The 24,532-nt window shown below is 53.1% G+C and overlaps 34 non-coding genes across 34 annotated transcripts; 3 read left to right on the top strand and 31 right to left on the bottom strand.

Annotated features, from left to right (window-relative positions):
* Window positions 1-376: 376 nt before the first annotated feature.
* trnaf-gaa (transfer RNA phenylalanine (anticodon GAA)) lies at window positions 377-449 on the bottom strand. Its single transcript has one exon. It is a non-coding gene; the product is annotated as a tRNA-Phe (tRNA).
* Window positions 450-545: 96 nt separating this feature from the next.
* Window positions 546-619, bottom strand: trnai-aau (transfer RNA isoleucine (anticodon AAU)). Its single transcript has one exon. It is a non-coding gene; the product is annotated as a tRNA-Ile (tRNA).
* Window positions 620-1,584: 965 nt separating this feature from the next.
* Window positions 1,585-1,657, bottom strand: trnaf-gaa (transfer RNA phenylalanine (anticodon GAA)). The gene has a single exon. It is a non-coding gene; the product is annotated as a tRNA-Phe (tRNA).
* A 96-nt stretch (window positions 1,658-1,753) lies between these two features.
* On the bottom strand, window positions 1,754-1,827 carry trnai-aau (transfer RNA isoleucine (anticodon AAU)). Its single transcript has one exon. It is a non-coding gene; the product is annotated as a tRNA-Ile (tRNA).
* A 658-nt stretch (window positions 1,828-2,485) lies between these two features.
* Window positions 2,486-2,558, top strand: trnaa-agc (transfer RNA alanine (anticodon AGC)). The gene has a single exon. It is a non-coding gene; the product is annotated as a tRNA-Ala (tRNA).
* Window positions 2,559-2,834: 276 nt separating this feature from the next.
* trnas-gcu (transfer RNA serine (anticodon GCU)) lies at window positions 2,835-2,916 on the bottom strand. Its single transcript has one exon. It is a non-coding gene; the product is annotated as a tRNA-Ser (tRNA).
* Window positions 2,917-3,276: 360 nt separating this feature from the next.
* On the bottom strand, window positions 3,277-3,357 carry trnas-gcu (transfer RNA serine (anticodon GCU)). Its single transcript has one exon. It is a non-coding gene; the product is annotated as a tRNA-Ser (tRNA).
* Window positions 3,358-3,712: 355 nt separating this feature from the next.
* On the bottom strand, window positions 3,713-3,793 carry trnan-guu (transfer RNA asparagine (anticodon GUU)). The gene has a single exon. It is a non-coding gene; the product is annotated as a tRNA-Asn (tRNA).
* Window positions 3,794-4,149: 356 nt separating this feature from the next.
* trnas-gcu (transfer RNA serine (anticodon GCU)) lies at window positions 4,150-4,230 on the bottom strand. Its single transcript has one exon. It is a non-coding gene; the product is annotated as a tRNA-Ser (tRNA).
* Window positions 4,231-5,353: 1,123 nt separating this feature from the next.
* Window positions 5,354-5,426, bottom strand: trnaf-gaa (transfer RNA phenylalanine (anticodon GAA)). Its single transcript has one exon. It is a non-coding gene; the product is annotated as a tRNA-Phe (tRNA).
* Window positions 5,427-5,521: 95 nt separating this feature from the next.
* trnai-aau (transfer RNA isoleucine (anticodon AAU)) lies at window positions 5,522-5,595 on the bottom strand. The gene has a single exon. It is a non-coding gene; the product is annotated as a tRNA-Ile (tRNA).
* Window positions 5,596-6,261: 666 nt separating this feature from the next.
* On the top strand, window positions 6,262-6,334 carry trnaa-agc (transfer RNA alanine (anticodon AGC)). Its single transcript has one exon. It is a non-coding gene; the product is annotated as a tRNA-Ala (tRNA).
* Window positions 6,335-6,609: 275 nt separating this feature from the next.
* On the bottom strand, window positions 6,610-6,691 carry trnas-gcu (transfer RNA serine (anticodon GCU)). The gene has a single exon. It is a non-coding gene; the product is annotated as a tRNA-Ser (tRNA).
* A 356-nt stretch (window positions 6,692-7,047) lies between these two features.
* Window positions 7,048-7,128, bottom strand: trnas-gcu (transfer RNA serine (anticodon GCU)). Its single transcript has one exon. It is a non-coding gene; the product is annotated as a tRNA-Ser (tRNA).
* Window positions 7,129-9,108: 1,980 nt separating this feature from the next.
* On the bottom strand, window positions 9,109-9,181 carry trnaf-gaa (transfer RNA phenylalanine (anticodon GAA)). Its single transcript has one exon. It is a non-coding gene; the product is annotated as a tRNA-Phe (tRNA).
* A 96-nt stretch (window positions 9,182-9,277) lies between these two features.
* Window positions 9,278-9,351, bottom strand: trnai-aau (transfer RNA isoleucine (anticodon AAU)). Its single transcript has one exon. It is a non-coding gene; the product is annotated as a tRNA-Ile (tRNA).
* A 1,069-nt stretch (window positions 9,352-10,420) lies between these two features.
* trnai-aau (transfer RNA isoleucine (anticodon AAU)) lies at window positions 10,421-10,494 on the bottom strand. The gene has a single exon. It is a non-coding gene; the product is annotated as a tRNA-Ile (tRNA).
* Window positions 10,495-11,498: 1,004 nt separating this feature from the next.
* trnan-guu (transfer RNA asparagine (anticodon GUU)) lies at window positions 11,499-11,579 on the bottom strand. Its single transcript has one exon. It is a non-coding gene; the product is annotated as a tRNA-Asn (tRNA).
* Window positions 11,580-11,932: 353 nt separating this feature from the next.
* On the bottom strand, window positions 11,933-12,013 carry trnan-guu (transfer RNA asparagine (anticodon GUU)). The gene has a single exon. It is a non-coding gene; the product is annotated as a tRNA-Asn (tRNA).
* Window positions 12,014-12,372: 359 nt separating this feature from the next.
* trnan-guu (transfer RNA asparagine (anticodon GUU)) lies at window positions 12,373-12,453 on the bottom strand. Its single transcript has one exon. It is a non-coding gene; the product is annotated as a tRNA-Asn (tRNA).
* Window positions 12,454-12,806: 353 nt separating this feature from the next.
* Window positions 12,807-12,888, bottom strand: trnan-guu (transfer RNA asparagine (anticodon GUU)). The gene has a single exon. It is a non-coding gene; the product is annotated as a tRNA-Asn (tRNA).
* Window positions 12,889-14,321: 1,433 nt separating this feature from the next.
* On the bottom strand, window positions 14,322-14,395 carry trnaf-gaa (transfer RNA phenylalanine (anticodon GAA)). Its single transcript has one exon. It is a non-coding gene; the product is annotated as a tRNA-Phe (tRNA).
* Window positions 14,396-14,487: 92 nt separating this feature from the next.
* Window positions 14,488-14,561, bottom strand: trnai-aau (transfer RNA isoleucine (anticodon AAU)). The gene has a single exon. It is a non-coding gene; the product is annotated as a tRNA-Ile (tRNA).
* A 959-nt stretch (window positions 14,562-15,520) lies between these two features.
* Window positions 15,521-15,594, bottom strand: trnaf-gaa (transfer RNA phenylalanine (anticodon GAA)). Its single transcript has one exon. It is a non-coding gene; the product is annotated as a tRNA-Phe (tRNA).
* Window positions 15,595-15,685: 91 nt separating this feature from the next.
* Window positions 15,686-15,759, bottom strand: trnaf-gaa (transfer RNA phenylalanine (anticodon GAA)). Its single transcript has one exon. It is a non-coding gene; the product is annotated as a tRNA-Phe (tRNA).
* Window positions 15,760-15,854: 95 nt separating this feature from the next.
* Window positions 15,855-15,928, bottom strand: trnai-aau (transfer RNA isoleucine (anticodon AAU)). The gene has a single exon. It is a non-coding gene; the product is annotated as a tRNA-Ile (tRNA).
* A 663-nt stretch (window positions 15,929-16,591) lies between these two features.
* On the top strand, window positions 16,592-16,664 carry trnaa-agc (transfer RNA alanine (anticodon AGC)). Its single transcript has one exon. It is a non-coding gene; the product is annotated as a tRNA-Ala (tRNA).
* A 276-nt stretch (window positions 16,665-16,940) lies between these two features.
* Window positions 16,941-17,022, bottom strand: trnas-gcu (transfer RNA serine (anticodon GCU)). Its single transcript has one exon. It is a non-coding gene; the product is annotated as a tRNA-Ser (tRNA).
* Window positions 17,023-17,374: 352 nt separating this feature from the next.
* On the bottom strand, window positions 17,375-17,455 carry trnan-guu (transfer RNA asparagine (anticodon GUU)). Its single transcript has one exon. It is a non-coding gene; the product is annotated as a tRNA-Asn (tRNA).
* A 350-nt stretch (window positions 17,456-17,805) lies between these two features.
* trnan-guu (transfer RNA asparagine (anticodon GUU)) lies at window positions 17,806-17,886 on the bottom strand. The gene has a single exon. It is a non-coding gene; the product is annotated as a tRNA-Asn (tRNA).
* A 1,261-nt stretch (window positions 17,887-19,147) lies between these two features.
* Window positions 19,148-19,228, bottom strand: trnas-gcu (transfer RNA serine (anticodon GCU)). Its single transcript has one exon. It is a non-coding gene; the product is annotated as a tRNA-Ser (tRNA).
* A 791-nt stretch (window positions 19,229-20,019) lies between these two features.
* trnan-guu (transfer RNA asparagine (anticodon GUU)) lies at window positions 20,020-20,100 on the bottom strand. The gene has a single exon. It is a non-coding gene; the product is annotated as a tRNA-Asn (tRNA).
* A 2,358-nt stretch (window positions 20,101-22,458) lies between these two features.
* trnas-gcu (transfer RNA serine (anticodon GCU)) lies at window positions 22,459-22,539 on the bottom strand. The gene has a single exon. It is a non-coding gene; the product is annotated as a tRNA-Ser (tRNA).
* Window positions 22,540-23,753: 1,214 nt separating this feature from the next.
* On the bottom strand, window positions 23,754-23,834 carry trnan-guu (transfer RNA asparagine (anticodon GUU)). The gene has a single exon. It is a non-coding gene; the product is annotated as a tRNA-Asn (tRNA).
* Window positions 23,835-24,532: the final 698 nt, after the last annotated feature.

Below are 24,532 nucleotides of genomic sequence, written 5' to 3' on the forward strand. Positions count from 1 at the left end.
GCTTAACATCTGGTTAAGAAAGTCAGGCCTGCTTCTGTTTCTTTCACGTGCGTGTTTTGGTTCTCGTTTGGTAGGCGTCTGCGGCAGGGCTCGTTCTCAGGCACAAGGATGAGTTTTTCTCCAGCTAGATGTGTACTAAAGAGGTTTTGCAGATGCAGGCAGCAGACCTGCCTGTCCGCTGGTCTCTCTGTGGCGTGACCTGGCGGCCTTCTGAGCGACTCTCCCTCGTGCGCTTTTGGGGCTCACTGCTTTGCTGGTGGCCATCTGGGAGGCAGATAACGATGTGGCCGTGGCCAAGCAGTCTGACAGTGGCGTTGGATCCCAGTGAATTTTGGTCTCTGGGCCCCACGAACAAAAGGAAAGGAGAGGGGACATGTGCCGAAACCCGGGATCGAACCAGGGACCTTTAGATCTTCAGTCTAACGCTCTCCCAACTGAGCTATTTCGGCCACGCCTGCAAGCCGTTTAGCCAGCAGGCATTTCCGTGAGACCACCCGTCACTTTGCCAGAAGAGCAGAGCTGAGCACCCAGAGAATAAAAGAGCTTGGCCCGTACGGGGATCGAACCCGCGACCTTGGCGTTATTAGCACCACGCTCTAACCAACTGAGCTAACCGGCCTGGCTTTGCCCAGCTTTCTGCCCGATTGACCAGAAACTTCCTGATTGCTCTTGACCCTAAAGAGATAAAACAGCTTCTGGACCAAGCCTCTGCAGGCTCGTCCGGGTTTGAACCGGGACCTCTCGCACCCAAGGCGAGAACCACAGCCCTAGACCAGCGAGCCTAGCTGCATAGCGCCCAGCCGAGAAAAAAAAGAACAACTACAGCAACAACCAAAGAAGGAACACGAACTAACATGGAAGGAATCGCACACTTCGAGACAGTGTCAAAGGCAAACGAAGGAAAGTTGGCCTCTGAATGGATTCAAAAATGGGGCTGGACTTAACATGTAGAGGGATCTTAGGGAGGACAGCTGAAACGGTCAGATGTCCCGTAGACTTTAAGCCAGTGTGGGAAAAGAGGGAGAAGCTGGATGCACGAACTGAGTGATCCAAAGGCAGCCTACGTAATACAGGAATCCAGACACATATATACTGGGGTCACAAGACCAAGAAGGGCCTTAAAACCAAAAGCACAATCTCTCGGTTAATTCTACAACTAAATGGCGGCCACTACAAAGGTGCCAGCACAGAGGAGAGATGGCCTCTTTCCCTCAAGCCCGTCATAATGGCTGTCGCTCTTCGAAGGCGCCTTTTGGAGAGATGGACATCGCCCCACATTGGCCAGGGGAATTCGCTCAAATGGTAGAGCGCTCGCTTAGCATGCGAGAGGTAGCGGGATCGATGCCCGCATTCTCCACGCTGAGTCCTGCCCTTTTACGCTCACTTCCCTAAAGAGACAGACTGCGCGTTGACGCTACGGAGCGACTCTCCCTACGTGCGCTTTTGGGGCTCACTGCTTTGCTGGTGGCCATCTGGGAGGCAGATAACGATGTGGCCGTGGCCAAGCAGTCTGACAGTGGCGTTGGATCCCAGTGAATTTTGGTCTCTGGGCCCCACGAACAAAAGGAAAGGAGAGGGGACATGTGCCGAAACCCGGGATCGAACCAGGGACCTTTAGATCTTCAGTCTAACGCTCTCCCAACTGAGCTATTTCGGCCACGCCTGCAAGCCGTTTAGCCAGCAGGCATTTCCGTGAGACCACCCGTCACTTTGCCAGAAGAGCAGAGCTGAGCACCCAGAGAATAAAAGAGCTTGGCCCGTACGGGGATCGAACCCGCGACCTTGGCGTTATTAGCACCACGCTCTAACCAACTGAGCTAACCGGCCTGGCTTTGCCCAGCTTTCTGCCCGATTGACCAGAAACTTCCTGATTGCTCTTGACCTAAAGAGATAAAACAGCTTCTGGACCAAGCCTCACCAGGCTCGTCCGGGATTTGAACCGGGACCTCTCGCACCCAAGGCGAGAACCACAGCCCTAGACCAGCGAGCCTAGCTGCATAGCGCCCAGCCGAGAAAAAAAGAACAACTACAGCAACAACCAAAGAAGGAACACGAACTAACATGGAAGGAATCGAACACCTCGAGACAGTGTCAAAGGCAAACGAAGGAAAGTTGGCCTCTGAATGGATTCAAAAATGGGGCTGGACTTAACATGTAGAGGATCTTAGGGAGGACAGCTGAAGCGGTCAGATGTCCCGTAGACTTTAAGCCAGTGTGGGAAAAGAGGGAGAAGCTGGATGCACGAACTGAGTGATCCAAAGGCAGCCTACGTAATACAGGAATCCAGACACATATATACTGGGGTCACAAGACCAAGAAGGGCCTTAAAACCAAAAGCACAATCTCTCGGTTAATTCTACAACTAAATGGCGGCCACTACAAAGGTGCCAGCACAGAGGAGATGGCCTCTTTCCCTCAAGCCCGTCATAATGGCTGTCGCTCTTGAGCGCCTTTTGGAGAGATGGACATCGCCCCACATTGGCCAGGGGAATTAGCTCAAATGGTAGAGCGCTCGCTTAGCATGCGAGAGGTAGCGGGATCGATGCCCGCATTCTCCACGCTGAGTCCTGCCCTTTTACGCTCACTTCCCTAAAGAGAAAGACTGCGCGTTGACGCTACGAAGCGACTCTCCCTACGTGCGCTTTTGGGGCTCACTGCTGCCAAGAGGTTTTTCGGGCCGTGTCCTGCGCAAATTGGTGGCATAACAGGTCCCATCGAAGATTTGAAGTCGGATCGCTGGATTCAGAGTCCTGAGTGATAGTCATTACATCTTTGGAACCTTGACAGGAGCAGACGTTGCCGCAAAGACTAAATCACTTACAGGCTCAAGAGATCGACAAGGATGGGATTCGAACCCACGCGTGCAGAGCACAATGGATTAGCAGTCCATCGCCTTAACCACTCGGCCACCTCGTCACGCGCTGGCCTGCCAGACCGGAAGCTGGACTGTGTCGTCTTCTCTGCAGCTCCTTTCAATAGGGCGGCGTAAAGCTGACCCTTAGTGTGCCGTGAGAGGCCAGGTAGGTACAGTGTCAATCATTTGGCAGTAGCACGGCCCCTTTCAAGCGCTCAAGCAGGGGTGGGGGCGTTGATCCTGGAGGCCACTCTCCTGCAGTGTTTAGCTCAACCCTGAGAAAAACTGGATAAAAAACCTAACTGCATCCTGAAGACCTTGATTTAGCTGGTTCAGGTGTGTTTGATTAGGGTTGGAGCTAAAGTCTGCAGAGACAGCGGCCCTCCAGGATCAACGTTTCCCACCCTGCGCTAAACATCAACCAGCGAGGATGGGATCCGAACCCAGCGTGCAGAGCACAATGGATTAGCAGTCCATCGCCTTAACCACTCGGCCACCTCGTCACGCTGGCCTGCCAGACCGGAAGCTGGACTGTGTCGTCTTCTCTGCAGCTCCTTTCAATAGGGCGGCGTAAAGCTGACCCTTAGTGTGCCGTGAGAGGCCAGGTAGTGCAGTGTCAATCATTTGGCAGTAGCACCGGCCCCTTTCAAGCAGCTCAAGCAGGGGTGGGAGCGTTGATCCTGGAGGCCACTCTCCTGCAGTGTTTAGCTCAACCCTGAGAAAAACTGGATAAAAAACCTAACTGCATCCTGAAGACCTTGATTTAGCTGGTTCAGGTGTGTTTGATTAGGGTTGGAGCTAAAGTCTGCAGAGACAGCGGCCCTCCAGGATCAGCGTTTCCCTGCGCTAAACATCAACCAGCGAGGATGGGATCCGAACCCAGCGTGCAGAGCACAATGGATTAACAGTCCATCGCCTTAACCACTCGGCCACCTCGTCACGCGCTGGCCTGCCAGACGGAAGCTGGACTGTGTCGTCTTCTCTGCAGCTCCTTTCAATAGGGCGGCGTAAAGCTGACCCTTAGTGTGCCGTGAGAGGCCAGGTAGGTACAGTGTCAATCATTTGGCAGTAGCACTGGCCCCTTTCAAGCGCTCAAGCAGGGGTGGGAGCGTTGATCCTGGAGGCCACTCTCCTGCAGTGTTTAGCTCAACCCTGAGAAAAACTGGATAAAAAACCTAACTGCATCCTGAAGACCTTGATTTAGCTGGTTCAGGTGTGTTTGATTAGGGTTGGAGCTAAAGTCTGCAGAGACAACGGCCCTCCAGGATCAGCGTTTCCCTGCGCTAAACATCAACCAGCGAGGATGGGATCCGAACCCAGCGTGCAGAGCACAATGGATTAGCAGTCCATCGCCTTAACCACTCGGCCACCTCGTCACGCGCTGGCCTGCCAGACGGAAGCTGGACTGTGTCGTCTTCTCTGCAGCTCCTTTCAATAGGGCGGCGTAAAGCTGACCCTTAGTGTGCCGTGAGAGGCCAGGTAGTGCAGTGTCAATCATTTGGCAGTAGCACTGGCCCCTTTCAAGCAGCTCAAGCAGGGGTGGGAGCGTTGATCCTGGAGGCCACTCTCCTGCAGTGTTTAGCTCCAACCCTGAGAAAAACTGGATAAAAAAACCCTAACTGCATCCTGAAGACCTTGATTTAGCTGGTTCAGGTGTGTTTGATTAGGGTTGGAGCTAAAGTCTGCAGAGACAACGGCCCTCCAGGATCAACGTTTCCCACCCCTGCGCTTAAGGCATCAACCAACGAGGATGGGATCCGAACCCACGCGTGCAGAGCACAATGGATTAGCAGTTCATCGCCTCAGCCGCCTCGTCTCGCTTGAGCTTTATGACTCCACCCCCTTTTTTGCCAGGACACCCATATTTCTCTCTCCCCAGGGTTCAGGAAAGCAACGCACACTCTTCTTTCAGTAAAGAGGGAAGAGTGAATAAGCCTTCTTGTACGTGACGCTAACCCGTTCCGTAAACACGCCACGCAGACACCCGTGCCCAGAAGTAGGGTGGCCATATGTGCCATTTATCTGAGGGGCAGCGTCCTGGCCAGGATTGTTATATTGCCTAAAACATCCAAGGTAGTTTGACCGATAACACGCAGGTATTGTACATAATCGACCAATCGTGGTGCGTGAGAAGGTGAGAAGGATCAAAGCGATGCAAATACAGGCACGCCTTTGTTCGTTCAGACAAGGAAGATGTAATCCATCAATATGTCTGTCTAAAAATGTTATCTTCCAAGAATGGAAGATAAAATCCAACACTGCTGTGCTGGTGGCCATCTCCCTGCCCTTTTACGCTCACTTCCCTAAAGAGACAGACTGCGCGTTGACGCTACGGAGCGACTCTCCCTACGTGCGCTTTTGGGGCTCACTGCTTTGCTGGTGGCCATCTGGGAGGCAGATAACGATGTGGCCGTGGCCAAGCAGTCTGACAGTGGCGTTGGATCCCAGTGAATTTTGGTCTCTGGGCCCCACGAACAAAAGGAAAGGAGAGGGGACATGTGCCGAAACCCGGGATCGAACCAGGGACCTTTAGATCTTCAGTCTAACGCTCTCCCAACTGAGCTATTTCGGCCACGCCTGCAAGCCGTTTAGCCAGCAGGCATTTCCGTGAGACCACCGTCACTTTGCCAGAAGAGCAGAGCTGAGCACCCAGAGAATAAAAGAGCTTGGCCCGTACGGGGATCGAACCCGCGACCTTGGCGTTATTAGCACCACGCTCTAACCAACTGAGCTAACCGGCCTGGCTTTGCCCAGCTTTCTGCCCGATTGACCAGAAACTTCCTGATTGCTCTTGACCTAAAGAGATAAAACAGCTTCTGGACCAAGCCTCTGCAGGCTCGTCCGGGATTTGAACCGGGACCTCTCGCACCCAAGGCGAGAACCACAGCCCTAGACCAGCGAGCCTAGCTGCATAGCGCCCAGCCGAGAAAAAAAGAACAACTACAGCAACAACCAAAGAAGGAACACGAACTAACATGGAAGGAATCGAACACCTCGAGACAGTGTCAAAGGCAAACGAAGGAAAGTTGGCCTCTGAATGGATTCAAAAATGGGGCTGGACTTAACATGTAGAGGGATCTTAGGGAGGACAGCTGAAACGGTCAGATGTCCCGTAGACTTTAAGCCAGTGTGGGAAAAAGAGGGGAGAAGCTGGATGCACGAACTGAGTGATCCAAAGGCAGCCTACGTAATACAGGAATCCAGACACATATATACTGGGGTCACAAGACCAAGAAGGGCCTTAAAACCAAAAGCACAATCTCTCGGTTAATTCTACAACTAAATGGCGGCCACTACAAAGGTGCCAGCACAGAGGAGAGATGGCCTCTTTCCCTCAAGCCCGTCATAATGGCTGTCGCTCTTCGAAGGCGCCTTTTGGAGAGATGGACATCGCCCCACATTGGCCAGGGGAATTAGCTCAAATGGTAGAGCGCTCGCTTAGCATGCGAGAGGTAGCGGGATCGATGCCCGCATTCTCCACGCTGAGTCCTGCCCTTTTACGCTCACTTCCCTAAAGAGACAGACTGCGCGTTGGCCTTCTGGGCGACTCTCCCTACGTGCGCTTTTGGGGCTCACTGCTGCCAAGAGGTTTTTCGGGCCGTGTCCTGCGCAAATTGGTGGCATAACAGGTCCCATCGAAGATTTGAAGTCGGATCGCTGGATTCAGAGTCCTGAGTGATAGTCATTACATCTTTGGAACCTTGACAGGAGCAGACGTTGCCGCAAAGACTAAATCACTTACAGGCTCAAGAGATCGACAAGGATGGGATTCGAACCCACGCGTGCAGAGCACAATGGATTAGCAGTCCATCGCCTTAACCACTCGGCCACCTCGTCACGCGCTGGCCTGCCAGACCGGAAGCTGGACTGTGTCGTCTTCTCTGCAGCTCCTTTCAATGGGGCGGCGTAAAGCTGACCCTTAGTGTGCCGTGAGAGGCCAGGTAGGTGCAGTGTCAATCATTTGGCAGTAGCACGGCCCCTTTCAAGCGCTCAAGCAGGGGTGGGGCGTTGATCCTGGAGGGCCACTCTCCTGCAGTGTTTAGCTCCAACCCTGAGAAAAACTGGATAAAAAAACCCTAACTGCATCCTGAAGACCTTGATTTAGCTGGTTCAGGTGTGTTTGATTAGGGTTGGAGCTAAAGTCTGCAGAGACAACGGCCCTCCAGGATCAACGTTTCCACCTAAACATCAACCAGCGAGGATGGGATCCGAACCCAGCGTGCAGAGCACAATGGATTAGCAGTCCATCGCCTTAACCACTCGGCCACCTCGTCACGCTGGCCTGCCAGACCGGAAGCTGGACTGTGTCGTCTTCTCTGCAGCTCCTTTCAATAGGGGCGGCGTAAAGCTGACCCTTAGTGTGCCGTGAGAGGCCAGGTAGGTGCAGTGTCAATCATTTGGCAGTAGCACCGGCCCCTTTCAAGCAGCTCAAGCAGGGGTGGGGAGCGTTGATCCTGGAGGCCACTCTCCTGCAGTGTTTAGCTCAACCCTGAGAAAAACTGGATAAAAACCCTAACTGCATCCTGAAGACCTTGATTTAGCTGGTTCAGGTGTGTTTGATTAGGGTTGGAGCTAAAGTCTGCAGAGACAACGGCCCTCCAGGATCAACGTTTCCACCTAAACATCAACCAGCGAGGATGGGATCCGAACCCAGCGTGCAGAGCACAATGGATTAGCAGTCCATCGCCTTAACCACTCGGCCACCTCGTCGCGCTGGCCTGCCAGACCGGAAGCTGGACTGTGTCGTCTTCTCTGCAGCTCCTTTCAATGGGGCGGCGTAAAGCTGACCCTTAGTGTGCCGTGAGAGGCCAGGTAGGTGCAGTGTCAATCATTTGGCAGTAGCACGGCCCCTTTCAAGCGCTCAAGCAGGGGTGGGGCGTTGATCCTGGAGGCCACTCTCCTGCAGTGTTTAGCTCCAACCCTGAGAAAAACTGGATAAAAAACCTAACTGCATCCTGAAGACCTTGATTTAGCTGGTTCAGGTGTGTTTGATTAGGGTTGGAGCTAAAGTCTGCAGAGACAACGGCCCTCCAGGATCAGCGTTTCCTGCGCTAAACATCAACCAGCGAGGATGGGATCCGAACCCAGCGTGCAGAGCACAATGGATTAGCAGTCCATCGCCTTAACCACTCGGCCACCTCGTCACGCGCTGGCCTGCCAGACGGAAGCTGGACTGTGTCGTCTTCTCTGCAGCTCCTTTCAATAGGGGCGGCGTAAAGCTGACCCTTAGTGTGCCGTGAGAGGCCAGGTAGTGCAGTGTCAATCATTTGGCAGTAGCACTGGCCCCTTTCAAGCAGCTCAAGCAGGGGTGGGGAGCGTTGATCCTGGAGGCCACTCTCCTGCAGTGTTTAGCTCCAACCCTGAGAAAAACTGGATAAAAAAACCCTAACTGCATCCTGAAGACCTTGATTTAGCTGGTTCAGGTGTGTTTGATTAGGGTTGGAGCTAAAGTCTGCAGAGACAACGGCCCTCCAGGATCAACGTTTCCACCTAAACATCAACCAACGAGGATGGGATCCGAACCCACGCGTGCAGAGCACAATGGATTAGCAGTTCATCGCCTCAGCCGCCTCGTCTCGCTTGAGCTTTATGACTCCACCCCCTTTTTTGCCAGGACACCCATATTTCTCTCTCCCCAGGGTTCAGGAAAGCAACGCACACTCTTCTTTCAGTAAAGAGGGAAGAGTGAATAAGCCTTCTTGTACGTGACGCTAACCCGTTCCGTAAACACGCCACGCAGACACCCGTGCCCAAGTAGGGTGGCCATATGTGCCATTTATCTGAGGGGCGTCCTGGCCAGGATTGTTATATTGCCTAAAACATCCAAGGTAGTTTGACCGATAACACGCAGGTATTGTACATAATCGACCAATCGTGGTGCGTGAGAAGGTGAGAAGGATCAAAGCGATGCAAATACAGGCACGCCTTTGTTCGTTCAGACAAGGAAGATGTAATCCATCAATATGTCTGTCTAAAAATGTTATCTTCCAAGAATGGAAGATAAAATCCAACACTGCTGTGCTGGTGGCCATCTCCCTGCCCTTTTACGCTCACTTCCCTAAAGAGACAGACTGCGCGTTGACGCTACGGAGCGACTCTCCCTACGTGCGCTTTTGGGGCTCACTGCTTTGCTGGTGGCCATCTGGGAGGCAGATAACGATGTGGCCGTGGCCAAGCAGTCTGACAGTGGCGTTGGATCCCAGTGAATTTTGGTCTCTGGGCCCCACGAACAAAAGGAAAGGAGAGGGGACATGTGCCGAAACCCGGGATCGAACCAGGGACCTTTAGATCTTCAGTCTAACGCTCTCCCAACTGAGCTATTTCGGCCACGCCTGCAAGCCGTTTAGCCAGCAGGCATTTCCGTGAGACCACCCGTCACTTTGCCAGAAGAGCAGAGCTGAGCACCCAGAGAATAAAAGAGCTTGGCCCGTACGGGGATCGAACCCGCGACCTTGGCGTTATTAGCACCACGCTCTAACCAACTGAGCTAACCGGCCTGGCTTTGCCCAGCTTTCTGCCCGATTGACCAGAAACTTCCTGATTGCTCTTGACCCTAAAGAGATAAAACAGCTTCTGGACCAAGCCTCACCAGGCTCGTCCGGGATTTGAACCGGGACCTCTCGCACCCAAGGCGAGAACCACAGCCCTAGACCAACGAGCCTAGCTGCATGGCGCCCAGCCGAGAAAAAAAAGAACAACTACAGCAACAACCAAAGAAGGAACACGAACTAACATGGAAGGAATCGAACACCTCGAGACAGTGTCAAAGGCAAACGAAGGAAAGTTGGCCTCTGAATGGATTCAAAAATGGGGCTGGACTTAACATGTAGAGGGATCTTAGGGAGGACAGCTGAAACGGTCAGATGTCCCGTAGACTTTAAGCCAGTGTGGGAAAAAGAGGGGAGAAGCTGGATGCACGAACTGAGTGATCCAAAGGCAGCCTACGTAATACAGGAATCCAGACACATATATACTGGGGTCACAAGACCAAGAAGGGCCTTAAAACCAAAAGCACAATCTCTCGGTTAATTCTACAACTAAATGGCGGCCACTACAAAGGTGCCAGCACAGAGGAGATGGCCTCTTTCCCTCAAGCCCGTCATAATGGCTGTCGCTCTTCGAAGGCGCCTTTTGGAGAGATGGACATCGCCCCACATTGGCCAGGGGAATTAGCTCAAATGGTAGAGCGCTCGCTTAGCATGCGAGAGGTAGCGGGATCGATGCCCGCATTCTCACGCTGAGTCCTGCCCTTTTCGCTCACTTCCTAAAGAGAAAGACTGCGCGTTGGCCTTCTGAGCGACTCTCCCTACGTGCGCTTTTGGGGCTCACTGCTTTGCTGGTGGCCATCTCCCTGCCCTTTTACGCTCACTTCCCTAAAGAGACAGACTGCGCGTTGACGCTACGGAGCGACTCTCCCTACGTGCGCTTTTGGGGCTCACTGCTTTGCTGGTGGCCATCTGGGAGGCAGATAACGATGTGGCCGTGGCCAAGCAGTCTGACAGTGGCGTTGGATCCCAGTGAATTTTGGTCTCTGGGCCCCACAGACAAAAGGAAAGGAGAGGGACATGTGCGAAACCGGGATCGAACCAGCGACCTTGGCGTTATTAGCACCACGCTCTAACCAACTGAGCTAACCGGCCTGGCTTTGCCCAGCTTTCTGCCGATTGACCAGAAACTTCCTGATTGCTCTTGACCTAAAGAGATAAAACAGCTTCTGGACCAAGCCTCACCACGGGCTCGTCCGGGATTTGAACCGGGACCTCTCGCACCCAAGGCGAGAACCACAGCCCTAGACCAGCGAGCCTAGCTGCATAGCGCCCAGCCGAGAAAAAAAGAACAACTACAGCAACAACCAAAGAAGGAACACGAACTAACATGGAAGGAATCGAACACCTCGAGACAGTGTCAAAGGCAAGCGAAGGAAAGTTGGCCTCTGAATGGATTCAAAAATGGGGCTGGACTTAACATGTAGAGGATCTTAGGGAGGACAGCTGAAGCGGTCAGATGTCCCGTAGACTTTAAGCCAGTGTGGGAAAAGAGGGAGAAGCTGGATGCACGAACTGAGTGATCCAAAGGCAGCCTACGTAATACAGGAATCCAGACACATATATACTGGGGTCACAAGACCAAGAAGGGCCTTAAAACCAAAAGCACAATCTCTCGGTTAATTCTACAACTAAATGGCGGCCACTACAAAGGTGCCAGCACAGAGGAGATGGCCTCTTTCCCTCAAGCCCGTCATAATGGCTGTCGCTCTTGAGGCGCCTTTTGGAGAGATGGACATCGCCCACATTGGCCAGGGAATTAGCTCAAATGGTAGGCGCTAAGCTTAGCATGCGAGAGGTAGCGGGATCGATGCCCGCATTCTCCACGCTGAGTCCTGCCCTTTTCGCTCACTTCCTAAAGAGACAGACTGCGCGTTGGCCTTCTGAGCGACTCTCCCTACGTGCGCTTTTGGGGCTCACTGCTGCCAAGAGGTTTTTCGGGCCGTGTCCTGCGCAAATTGGTGGCATAACAGGTCCCATCGAAGATTTGAAGTCGGATCGCTGGATTCAGAGTCCTGAGTGATAGTCATTACATCTTTGGAACCTTGACAGGAGCAGACGTTGCCGCAAAGACTAAATCACTTACAGGCTCAAGAGATCGACAAGGATGGGATTCGAACCCAGCGTGCAGAGCACAATGGATTAACAGTCCATCGCCTTAACCACTCGGCCACCTCGTCACGCTGGCCTGCCAGACCGGAAGCTGGACTGTGTCGTCTTCTCTGCAGCTCCTTTCAATGGGGCGGCGTAAAGCTGACCCTTAGTGTGCCGTGAGAGGCCAGGTAGATGCAGTGTCAATCATTTGGCAGTAGCACGGCCCCTTTCAAGCGCTCAAGCAGGGGTGGGGGCGTTGATCCTGGAGGCCACTCTCCTGCAGTGTTTAGCTCAACCCTGAGAAAAACTGGATAAAAACCTAACTGCATCCTGAAGACCTTGATTTAGCTGGTTCAGGTGTGTTTGATTAGGGTTGGAGCTAAAGTCTGCAGAGACAGCGGCCCTCCAGGATCAACGTTTCCCTGCGCTAAACATCAACCAGCGAGGATGGGATCCGAACCCAGCGTGCAGAGCACAATGGATTAACAGTCCATCGCCTTAACCACTCGGCCACCTCGTCACGCTGGCCTGCCAGACCGGAAGCTGGACTGTGTCGTCTTCTCTGCAGCTCCTTTCAATAGGGGCGGCGTAAAGCTGACCCTTAGTGTGCCGTGAGAGGCCAGGTAGTGCAGTGTCAATCATTTGGCAGTAGCACGGCCCCTTTCAAGCAGCTCAAGCAGGGGTGGGGAGCGTTGATCCTGGAGGCCACTCTCCTGCAGTGTTTAGCTCAACCCTGAGAAAAACTGGATAAAAACCTAACTGCATCCTGAAGACCTTGATTTAGCTGGTTCAGGTGTGTTTGATTAGGGTTGGAGCTAAAGTCTGCAGAGACAGCGGCCCTCCAGGATCAGCGTTTCCCACCCTGCGCTAAACATCAACCAGCGAGGATGGGATCCGAACCCAGCGTGCAGAGCACAATGGATTAACAGTCCATCGCCTTAACCACTCGGCCACCTCGTCACGCGCTGGCCTGCCAGACGGAAGCTGGACTGTGTCGTCTTCTCTGCAGCTCCTTTCAATGGGGCGGCGTAAAGCTGACCCTTAGTGTGCCGTGAGAGGCCAGGTAGTGCAGTGTCAATCATTTGGCAGTAGCACCGGCCCCTTTCAAGCGCTCAAGCAGGGGTGGGGAGCGTTGATCCTGGAGGCCACTCTCCTGCAGTGTTTAGCTCAACCCTGAGAAAAACTGGATAAAAACCTAACTGCATCCTGAAGACCTTGATTTAGCTGGTTCAGGTGTGTTTGATTAGGGTTGGAGCTAAAGTCTGCAGAGACAGCGGCCCTCCAGGATCAGCGTTTCCCACCTAAACATCAACCAGCGAGGATGGGATCCGAACCCACGCGTGCAGAGCACAATGGATTAACAGTCCATCGCCTTAACCACTCGGCCACCTCGTCACGCGCTGGCCTGCCAGACGGAAGCTGGACTGTGTCGTCTTCTCTGCAGCTCCTTTCAATGGGGCGGCGTAAAGCTGACCCTTAGTGTGCCGTGAGAGGCCAGGTAGTGCAGTGTCAATCATTTGGCAGTAGCACGGCCCCTTTCAAGCAGCTCAAGCAGGGGTGGGGGCGTTGATCCTGGAGGCCACTCTCCTGCAGTGTTTAGCTCAACCCTGAGAAAAACTGGATAAAAACCTAACTGCATCCTGAAGACCTTGATTTAGCTGGTTCAGGTGTGTTTGATTAGGGTTGGAGCTAAAGTCTGCAGAGACAGCGGCCCTCCAGGATCAGCGTTTCCCACCCTGCGCTAAACATCAACCAGCGAGGATGGGATCCGAACCCAGCGTGCAGAGCACAATGGATTAGCAGTCCATCGCCTTAACCACTCGGCCACCTCGTCACGCTGGCCTGCCAGACGGAAGCTGGACTGTGTCGTCTTCTCTGCAGCTCCTTTCAATGGGGCGGCGTAAAGCTGACCCTTAGTGTGCCGTGAGAGGCCAGGTAGATGCAGTGTCAATCATTTGGCAGTAGCACCGGCCCCTTTCAAGCGCTCAAGCAGGGGTGGGGAGCGTTGATCCTGGAGGCCACTCTCCTGCAGTGTTTAGCTCCAACCCTGAGAAAAACTGGATAAAAAAACCCTAACTGCATCCTGAAGACCTTGATTTAGCTGGTTCAGGTGTGTTTGATTAGGGTTGGAGCTAAAGTCTGCAGAGACAACGGCCCTCCAGGATCAACGTTTCCCTGCGCTAAACATCAACCAGCGAGGATGGGATCCGAACCCGCAGCGTGCAGAGCACAATGGATTAGCAGTCCATCGCCTCAGCCGCCTCGTCTCGCTTGAGCTTTATGACTCCACCCCCTTTTTTGCCAGGACACCCATATTTCTCTCTCCCCAGGGTTCAGGAAAGCAACGCACACTCTTCTTTCAGTAAAGAGAAGAGTGAATAAGCCTTCTTATGCGTGGCTAACCCGTTCCGTAAACACGCCACGCAGACACCCGTGCCCAAGTAGGGTGGCCATATGTGCCATTTATCTGAGGGCAGCGTCCTGGCCAGGATTGTTATATTGCCTAAAACATCCAAGGTAGTTTGACCGATAACACGCGGGTATTGTACATAATCGACCAATCGTGGTGCGTGAGAAGGTGAGAAGGATCAAGCGATGCAAATACAGGCACGCCTTTGTTCGTTCAGACAAGGAAGATGTAATCCATCAATATGTCTGTCTAAAAATGTTATCTTCAAGAATGGAAGATAAAATCCAACACTGCTGTGCTGGTGGCCATCTGGGAGGCAGATAACGATGTGGCCGTGGCCAAGCAGTCTGACAGTGGCGTTGGATCCCAGTGAATTTTGGTCTCTGGGCCCCACGAACAAAAGGAAAGGAGAGGGACATGTGCGAAACCGGGATCGAACCAGGGACCTTTAGATCTTCAGTCTAACGCTCTCCCAACTGAGCTATTTCGTACGCCTGCAAGCCGTTTAGCCAGCAGGCATTTCCGTGAGACCACCCGTCACTTTGCCAGAAGAGCAGAGCTGAGCACCCAGAGAATAAAGAGCTTGGCCCGTGCGGGGATCGAACCCGCGACCTTGGCGTTATTAGCACTGCGCTCTAACCAACTGAGCTAACCGGCCTGGCTTTGCCCAGCTTTCTGCCGATTGACCAGAAACTTCCTGATTGCTCTTGACCTAAAGAGATAAAACAGCTTCTGGACCAAGCCTCACCACGGGCTCGTCCGGGATTTGAACCGGGACCTCTCGCACCCAAGGCGAGAACCACAGCCCTAGACCAGCGAGCCTAGCTGCATGGCGCCCAGCCGAGAAAAAAAGAACAACTACAGCAACAACCAAAGAAGGAACACGAACTAACATGGAAGGAATCGAACACCTCGAGACAGTGTCAAAGGCAAGCGAAGGAAAGTTGGCCTCTGAATGGATTCAAAAATGGGGCTGGACTTAACATGTAGAGGATCTTAGGGAGGACAGCTGAAGCGGTCAGATGTCCCGTAGACTTTAAGCCAGTGTGGGAAAAGAGGGAGAAGCTGGATGCACGAACTGAGTGATCCAAAGGCAGCCTACGTAATACAGGAATCCAGACACATATATACTGGGGTCACAAGACCAAGAAGGGCCTTAAAACCAAAAGCACAATCTCTCGGTTAATTCTACAACTAAATGGCGGCCACTACAAAGGTGCCAGCACAGAGGAGATGGCCTCTTTCCCTCAAGCCCGTCATAATGGCTGTCGCTCTTGAGCGCCTTTTGGAGAGATGGACATCGCCCCACATTGGCCAGGGGAATTCGCTCAAATGGTAGAGCGCTCGCTTAGCATGCGAGAGGTAGCGGGATCGATGCCCGCATTCTCCACGCTGAGTCCTGCCCTTTTACGCTCACTTCCCTAAAGAGACAGACTGCGCGTTGACGCTACGGAGCGACTCTCCCTACGTGCGCTTTTGGGGCTCACTGCTTTGCTGGTGGCCATCTGGGAGGCAGATAACGATGTGGCCGTGGCCAAGCAGTCTGACAGTGGCGTTGGATCCCAGTGAATTTTGGTCTCTGGGCCCCACGAACAAAAGGAAAGGAGAGGGGACATGTGCCGAAACCCGGGATCGAACCAGGGACCTTTAGATCTTCAGTCTAACGCTCTCCCAACTGAGCTATTTCGTACGCCTGCAAGCCGTTTAGCCAGCAGGCATTTCCGTGAGACCACCGTCACTTTGCCAGAAGAGCAGAGCTGAGCACCCAGAGAATAAAGAGCTTGGCCCGTGCGGGGATCGAACCAGGGACCTTTAGATCTTCAGTCTAACGCTCTCCCAACTGAGCTATTTCGGCCACGCCTGCAAGCCGTTTAGCCAGCAGGCATTTCCGTGAGACCACCCGTCACTTTGCCAGAAGAGCAGAGCTGAGCACCCAGAGAATAAAAGAGCTTGGCCCGTACGGGGATCGAACCCGCGACCTTGGCGTTATTAGCACCACGCTCTAACCAACTGAGCTAACCGGCCTGGCTTTGCCCAGCTTTCTGCCGATTGACCAGAAACTTCCTGATTGCTCTTGACCTAAAGAGATAAAACAGCTTCTGGACCAAGCCTCACCAGGCTCGTCCGGGATTTGAACCGGGACCTCTCGCACCCAAGGCGAGAACCACAGCCCTAGACCAACGAGCCTAGCTGCATGGCGCCCAGCCGAGAAAAAAAGAACAACTACAGCAACAACCAAAGAAGGAACACGAACTAACATGGAAGGAATCGAACACCTCGAGACAGTGTCAAAGGCAAACGAAGGAAAGTTGGCCTCTGAATGGATTCAAAAATGGGGCTGGACTTAACATGTAGAGGGATCTTAGGGAGGACAGCTGAAGCGGTCAGATGTCCCGTAGACTTTAAGCCAGTGTGGGAAAAAGGGGAGAAGCTGGATGCACGAACTGAGTGATCCAAAGGCAGCCTACGTAATACAGGAATCCAGACACATATATACTGGGGTCACAAGACCAAGAAGGGCCTTAAAACCAAAAGCACAATCTCTCGGTTAATTCTACAACTAAATGGCGGCCACTACAAAGGTGCCAGCACAGAGGAGAGATGGCCTCTTTCCCTCAAGCCCGTCATAATGGCTGTCGCTCTTCGAAGGCGCCTTTTGGAGAGATGGACATCGCCCCACATTGGCCAGGGGAATTAGCTCAAATGGTAGAGCGCTCGCTTAGCATGCGAGAGGTAGCGGGATCGATGCCCGCATTCTCCACGCTGAGTCCTGCCCTTTTACGCTCACTTCCCTAAAGAGAAAGACTGCGCGTTGACGCTACGAAGCGACTCTCCCTACGTGCGCTTTTGGGGCTCACTGCTGCCAAGAGGTTTTTCGGGCCGTGTCCTGCGCAAATTGGTGGCATAACAGGTCCCATCGAAGATTTGAAGTCGGATCGCTGGATTCAGAGTCCTGAGTGATAGTCATTACATCTTTGGAACCTTGACAGGAGCAGACGTTGCCGCAAAGACTAAATCACTTACAGGCTCAAGAGATCGACAAGGATGGGATTCGAACCCACGCGTGCAGAGCACAATGGATTAGCAGTCCATCGCCTTAACCACTCGGCCACCTCGTCACGCTGGCCTGCCAGACCGGAAGCTGGACTGTGTCGTCTTCTCTGCAGCTCCTTTCAATGGGGCGGCGTAAAGCTGACCCTTAGTGTGCCGTGAGAGGCCAGGTAGGTACAGTGTCAATCATTTGGCAGTAGCACGGCCCCTTTCAAGCGCTCAAGCAGGGGTGGGGGCGTTGATCCTGGAGGCCACTCTCCTGCAGTGTTTAGCTCAACCCTGAGAAAAACTGGATAAAAAACCTAACTGCATCCTGAAGACCTTGATTTAGCTGGTTCAGGTGTGTTTGATTAGGGTTGGAGCTAAAGTCTGCAGAGACAACGGCCCTCCAGGATCAGCGTTTCCACCCTAAACATCAACCAGCGAGGATGGGATCCGAACCCAGCGTGCAGAGCACAATGGATTAACAGTCCATCGCCTTAACCACTCGGCCACCTCGTCACGCTGGCCTGCCAGACGGAAGCTGGACTGTGTCGTCTTCTCTGCAGCTCCTTTCAATGGGGCGGCGTAAAGCTGACCCTTAGTGTGCCGTGAGAGGCCAGGTAGTGCAGTGTCAATCATTTGGCAGTAGCACCGGCCCCTTTCAAGCGCTCAAGCAGGGGTGGGGGCGTTGATCCTGGAGGCCACTCTCCTGCAGTGTTTAGCTCAACCCTGAGAAAAACTGGATAAAAACCCTAACTGCATCCTGAAGACCTTGATTTAGCTGGTTCAGGTGTGTTTGATTAGGGTTGGAGCTAAAGTCTGCAGAGACAACGGCCCTCCAGGATCAGCGTTTCCCACTAAACATCAACCAGCGAGGATGGGATCCGAACCCAGCGTGCAGAGCACAATGGATTAACAGTCCATCGCCTTAACCACTCGGCCACCTCGTCGCGCTGGCCTGCCAGACGGAAGCTGGACTGTGTCGTCTTCTCTGCAGCTCCTTTCAATGGGGCGGCGTAAAGCTGACCCTTAGTGTGCCGTGAGAGGCCAGGTAGTGCAGTGTCAATCATTTGGCAGTAGCACCGGCCCCTTTCAAGCGCTCAAGCAGGGGTGGGGGCGTTGATCCTGGAGGGCCACTCTCCTGCAGTGTTTAGCTCCAACCCTGAGAAAAACTGGATAAAAAAACCCTAACTGCATCCTGAAGACCTTGATTTAGCTGGTTCAGGTGTGTTTGATTAGGGTTGGAGCTAAAGTCTGCAGAGACAACGGCCCTCCAGGATCAACGTTTCCACCCTAAACATCAACCAACGAGGATGGGATCCGAACCCACGCGTGCAGAGCACAATGGATTAGCAGTTCATCGCCTCAGCCGCCTCGTCTCGCTTGAGCTTTATGACTCCACCCCCTTTTTTGCCAGGACACCCATATTTCTCTCTCCCCAGGGTTCAGGAAAGCAACGCACACTCTTCTTTCAGTAAAGAGGGAAGAGTGAATAAGCCTTCTTGTACGTGACGCTAACCCGTTCCGTAAACACGCCACGCAGACACCCGTGCCCAGAAGTAGGGTGGCCATATGTGCCATTTATACGGGGACGCGTCCTGGCCAGGATTGTTATATTGCCTAAAACATCCAAGGTAGTTTGACCGATAACACGCAGGTATTGTACATAATCGACCAATCGTGGTGCGTGAGAAGGTGAGAAGGATCAAAGCGATGCAAATACAGGCACGCCTTTGTTCGTTCAGACAAGGAAGATGTAATCCATCAATATGTCTGTCTAAAAATGTTATCTTCCAAGAATGGAAGATAAAATCCAACACTGCTGTGCTGGTGGCCATCTCCCTGCCCTTTTACGCTCACTTCCCTAAAGAGACAGACTGCGCGTTGACGCTACGGAGCGACTCTCCCTACGTGCGCTTTTGGGGCTCACTGCTTTGCTGGTGGCCATCTCCCTGCCCTTTTCGCTCACTTCCTAAAGAGAAAGACTGCGCGTTGGCCTTCTGAGCGACTCTCCCTCGTGCGCTTTTGGGGCTCACTGCTGCCAAGAGGTTTTCGGGCCGTGTCCTGCAAATTGGTGGCATAACAGGTCCCATCGAAGATTTGAAGTCGGATCGCTGGATTCAGAGTCCTGGTGATAGTCATTACATCTTTGGAACCTTGACAGGAGCAGGCGTTGCCGCAAAGACTAAATCACTTACAGGCTCAAGAGATCGACAAGGATGGGATTCGAACCCAGCGTGCAGAGCACAATGGATTAGCAGTCCATCGCCTTAACCACTCGGCCACCTCGTCACGCTGGCCTGCCAGACGGAAGCTGGACTGTGTCGTCTTCTCTGCAGCTCCTTTCAATGGGGCGGCGTAAAGCTGACCCTTAGTGTGCCGTGAGAGGCCAGGTAGTGCAGTGTCAATCATTTGGCAGTAGCACGGCCCCTTTCAAGCGCTCAAGCAGGGGTGGGGAGCGTTGATCCTGGAGGCCACTCTCCTGCAGTGTTTAGCTCAACCCTGAGAAAAACTGGATAAAAAACCTAACTGCATCCTGAAGACCTTGATTTAGCTGGTTCAGGTGTGTTTGATTAGGGTTGGAGCTAAAGTCTGCAGAGACAACGGCCCTCCAGGATCAGCGTTTCCCACCCTGCGCTAAACATCAACCAGCGAGGATGGGATCCGAACCCAGCGTGCAGAGCACAATGGATTAGCAGTCCATCGCCTTAACCACTCGGCCACCTCGTCACGCTGGCCTGCCAGACGGAAGCTGGACTGTGTCGTCTTCTCTGCAGCTCCTTTCAATGGGGCGGCGTAAAGCTGACCCTTAGTGTGCCGTGAGAGGCCAGGTAGATGCAGTGTCAATCATTTGGCAGTAGCACCGGCCCCTTTCAAGCAGCTCAAGCAGGGGTGGGGGCGTTGATCCTGGAGGCCACTCTCCTGCAGTGTTTAGCTCAACCCTGAGAAAAACTGGATAAAAAACCTAACTGCATCCTGAAGACCTTGATTTAGCTGGTTCAGGTGTGTTTGATTAGGGTTGGAGCTAAAGTCTGCAGAGACAACGGCCCTCCAGGATCAGCATTCCTGCGCTAAACATCAACCAGCGAGGATGGGATCCGAACCCAGCGTGCAGAGCACAATGGATTAACAGTCCATCGCCTTAACCACTCGGCCACCTCGTCACGCGCTGGCCTGCCAGACCGGAAGCTGGACTGTGTCGTCTTCTCTGCAGCTCCTTTCAATGGGGCGGCGTAAAGCTGACCCTTAGTGTGCCGTGAGAGGCCAGGTAGTGCAGTGTCAATCATTTGGCAGTAGCACGGCCCCTTTCAAGCGCTCAAGCAGGGGTGGGGGCGTTGATCCTGGAGGCCACTCTCCTGCAGTGTTTAGCTCAACCCTGAGAAAAACTGGATAAAAAACCTAACTGCATCCTGAAGACCTTGATTTAGCTGGTTCAGGTGTGTTTGATTAGGGTTGGAGCTAAAGTCTGCAGAGACAACGGCCCTCCAGGATCAGCGTTTCCACCCTAAACATCAACCAGCGAGGATGGGATCCGAACCCAGCGTGCAGAGCACAATGGATTAGCAGTTCATCGCCTCAGCCGCCTCGTCTCGCTTGAGCTTTATGACTCCACCCCTTTTTGCCAGGACACCCATATTTCTCTCTCCCAGGGTTCAGGAAAGCAACGCACACTCTTCTTTCAGTAAAGAGAAGAGTGAATAAGCCTTCTTATGCGTGGCTAACCCGTTCCGTAAACACGCCACGCAGACACCCGTGCCCAGAAGTAGGGTGGCCATATGTGCCATTATCTGAGGGGCGTCCTGGCCAGGATTGTTATATTGCCTAAAACATCAACCAACGAGGATGGGATCCGAACCCACGCGTGCAGAGCACAATGGATTAGCAGTTCATCGCCTCAGCCGCCTCGTCTCGCTTGAGCTTTATGACTCCACCCCCTTTTTTGCCAGGACACCCATATTTCTCTCTCCCCAGGGTTCAGGAAAGCAACGCACACTCTTCTTTCAGTAAAGAGGGAAGAGTGAATAAGCCTTCTTATGCGTGGCCTAACCCGTTCCGTAAACACGCCACGCAGACACCCGTGCCCAAGTAGGGTGGCCATATGTGCCATTTATCTGAGGGGCGTCCTGGCCAGGATTGTTATATTGCCTAAAACATCCAAGGTAGTTTGACCGATAACACGCGGGTATTGTACATAATCGACCAATCGTGGTGCGTGAGAAGGTGAGAAGGATCAAGCGATGCAAATACAGGCACGCCTTTGTTCGTTCAGACAAGGAAGATGTAATCCATCAATATGTCTGTCTAAAAATGTTATCTTCCAAGAATGGAAGATAAAATCCAACACTGCTGTGCTGGTGGCCATCTCCCTGCCCTTTTACGCTCACTTCCCTAAAGAGACAGACTGCGCGTTGACGCTACGGAGCGACTCTCCCTACGTGCGCTTTTGGGGCTCACTGCTTTGCTGGTGGCCATCTCCCTGCCCTTTTCGCTCACTTCCTAAAGAGAAAGACTGCGCGTTGGCCTTCTGAGCGACTCTCCCTACGTGCGCTTTTGGGGCTCACTGCTGCCAAGAGGTTTTCGGGCCGTGTCCTGCAAATTGGTGGCATAACAGGTCCCATCGAAGATTTGAAGTCGGATCGCTGGATTCAGAGTCCTGAGTGATAGTCATTACATCTTTGGAACCTTGACAGGAGCAGGCGTTGCCGCAAAGACTAAATCACTTACAGGCTCAAGAGATCGACAAGGATGGGATTCGAACCCAGCGTGCAGAGCACAATGGATTAGCAGTTCATCGCCTCAGCCGCCTCGTCTCGCTTGAGCTTTATGACTCCACCCCTTTTTGCCAGGACACCCATATTTCTCTCTCCCAGGGTTCAGGAAAGCAACGCACACTCTTCTTTCAGTAAAGAGGAAGAGTGAATAAGCCTTCTTATGCGTGGCTAACCCGTTCCGTAAACACGCCACGCAGACACCCGTGCCCAAGTAGGGTGGCCATATGTGCCATTATCTGAGGGGCGTCCTGGCCAGGATTGTTATATTGCCTAAAACATCCAAGGTAGTTTGACCGATAACACGCGGGTATTGTACATAATCGACCAATCGTGGTGCGTGAGAAGGTGAGAAGGATCAAGCGATGCAAATACAGGCACGCCTTTGTTCGTTCAGACAAGGAAGATGTAATCCATCAATATGTCTGTCTAAAAATGTTATCTTCAAGAATGGAAGATAAAATCCAACACTGCTGTGCTGGTGGCCATCTCCCTGCCCTTTTCGCTCACTTCCTAAAGAGACAGACTGCGCGTTGGCCTTCTGAGCGACTCTCCCTACGTGCGCTTTTGGGGCTCACTGCTGCCAAGAGGTTTTCGGGCCGTGTCCTGCAAATTGGTGGCATAACAGGTCCCATCGAAGATTTGAAGTCGGATCGCTGGATTCAGAGTCCTGGTGATAGTCATTACATCTTTGGAACCTTGACAGGAGCAGGCGTTGCCGCAAAGACTAAATCACTTACAGGCTCAAGAGATCGACAAGGATGGGATTCGAACCCAGCGTGCAGAGCACAATGGATTAGCAGTCCATCGCCTTAACCACTCGGCCACCTCGTCACGCTGGCCTGCCAGACCGGAAGCTGGACTGTGTCGTCTTCTCTGCAGCTCCTTTCAATGGGGCGGCGTAAAGCTGACCCTTAGTGTGCCGTGAGAGGCCAGGTAGGTGCAGTGTCAATCATTTGGCAGTAGCACGGCCCCTTTCAAGCGCTCAAGCAGGGGTGGGGGCGTTGATCCTGGAGGCCACTCTCCTGCAGTGTTTAGCTCAACCCTGAGAAAAACTGGATAAAAAACCTAACTGCATCCTGAAGACCTTGATTTAGCTGGTTCAGGTGTGTTTGATTAGGGTTGGAGCTAAAGTCTGCAGAGACAACGGCCCTCCAGGATCAGCATTCCCTAAACATCAACCAGCGAGGATGGGATCCGAACCCAGCGTGCAGAGCACAATGGATTAGCAGTCCATCGCCTTAACCACTCGGCCACCTCGTCACGCTGGCCTGCCAGACGGAAGCTGGACTGTGTCGTCTTCTCTGCAGCTCCTTTCAATGGGGCGGCGTAAAGCTGACCCTTAGTGTGCCGTGAGAGGCCAGGTAGGTGCAGTGTCAATCATTTGGCAGTAGCACGGCCCCTTTCAAGCGCTCAAGCAGGGGTGGGGGCGTTGATCCTGGAGGCCACTCTCCTGCAGTGTTTAGCTCAACCCTGAGAAAAACTGGATAAAAAACCTAACTGCATCCTGAAGACCTTGATTTAGCTGGTTCAGGTGTGTTTGATTAGGGTTGGAGCTAAAGTCTGCAGAGACAACGGCCCTCCAGGATCAACGTTTCCCTAAACATCAACCAGCGAGGATGGGATCCGAACCCAGCGTGCAGAGCACAATGGATTAGCAGTCCATCGCCTTAACCACTCGGCCACCTCGTCACGCTGGCCTGCCAGACCGGAAGCTGGACTGTGTCGTCTTCTCTGCAGCTCCTTTCAATGGGGCGGCGTAAAGCTGACCCTTAGTGTGCCGTGAGAGGCCAGGTAGGTGCAGTGTCAATCATTTGGCAGTAGCACGGCCCCTTTCAAGCGCTCAAGCAGGGGTGGGGGCGTTGATCCTGGAGGCCACTCTCCTGCAGTGTTTAGCTCAACCCTGAGAAAAACTGGATAAAAAACCTAACTGCATCCTGAAGACCTTGATTTAGCTGGTTCAGGTGTGTTTGATTAGGGTTGGAGCTAAAGTCTGCAGAGACAACGGCCCTCCAGGATCAACGTTTCCACCTGCGCTAAACATCAACCAGCGAGGATGGGATCCGAACCCAGCGTGCAGAGCACAATGGATTAACAGTCCATCGCCTTAACCACTCGGCCACCTCGTCACGCTGGCCTGCCAGACGGAAGCTGGACTGTGTCGTCTTCTCTGCAGCTCCTTTCAATGGGGCGGCGTAAAGCTGACCCTTAGTGTGCCGTGAGAGGCCAGGTAGGTGCAGTGTCAATCATTTGGCAGTAGCACGGCCCCTTTCAAGCGCTCAAGCAGGGGTGGGGGCGTTGATCCTGGAGGCCACTCTCCTGCAGTGTTTAGCTCAACCCTGAGAAAAACTGGATAAAAAACCTAACTGCATCCTGAAGACCTTGATTTAGCTGGTTCAGGTGTGTTTGATTAGGGTTGGAGCTAAAGTCTGCAGAGACAACGGCCCTCCAGGATCAACGTTTCCCTAAACATCAACCAGCGAGGATGGGATCCGAACCCAGCGTGCAGAGCACAATGGATTAGCAGTTCATCGCCTCAGCCGCCTCGTCTCGCTTGAGCTTTATGACTCCACCCCTTTTTGCCAGGACACCCATATTTCTCTCTCCCAGGGTTCAGGACCAAGCCTCACCACAGGCTCGTCCGGGATTTGAACCGGGACCTCTCGCACCCAAGGCGAGAACCACAGCCCTAGACCAGCGAGCCTAGCTGCATGGCGCCCAGCCGAGAAAAAAAGAACAACTACAGCAACAACCAAAGAAGGAACACGAACTAACATGGAAGGAATCGAACACCTCGAGACAGTGTCAAAGGCAAGCGAAGGAAAGT

Source organism: Onychostoma macrolepis, chromosome 11, assembly GCF_012432095.1.
Source record: "Onychostoma macrolepis isolate SWU-2019 chromosome 11, ASM1243209v1, whole genome shotgun sequence".
Lineage (NCBI taxonomy): Eukaryota > Metazoa > Chordata > Actinopteri > Cypriniformes > Cyprinidae > Onychostoma > Onychostoma macrolepis.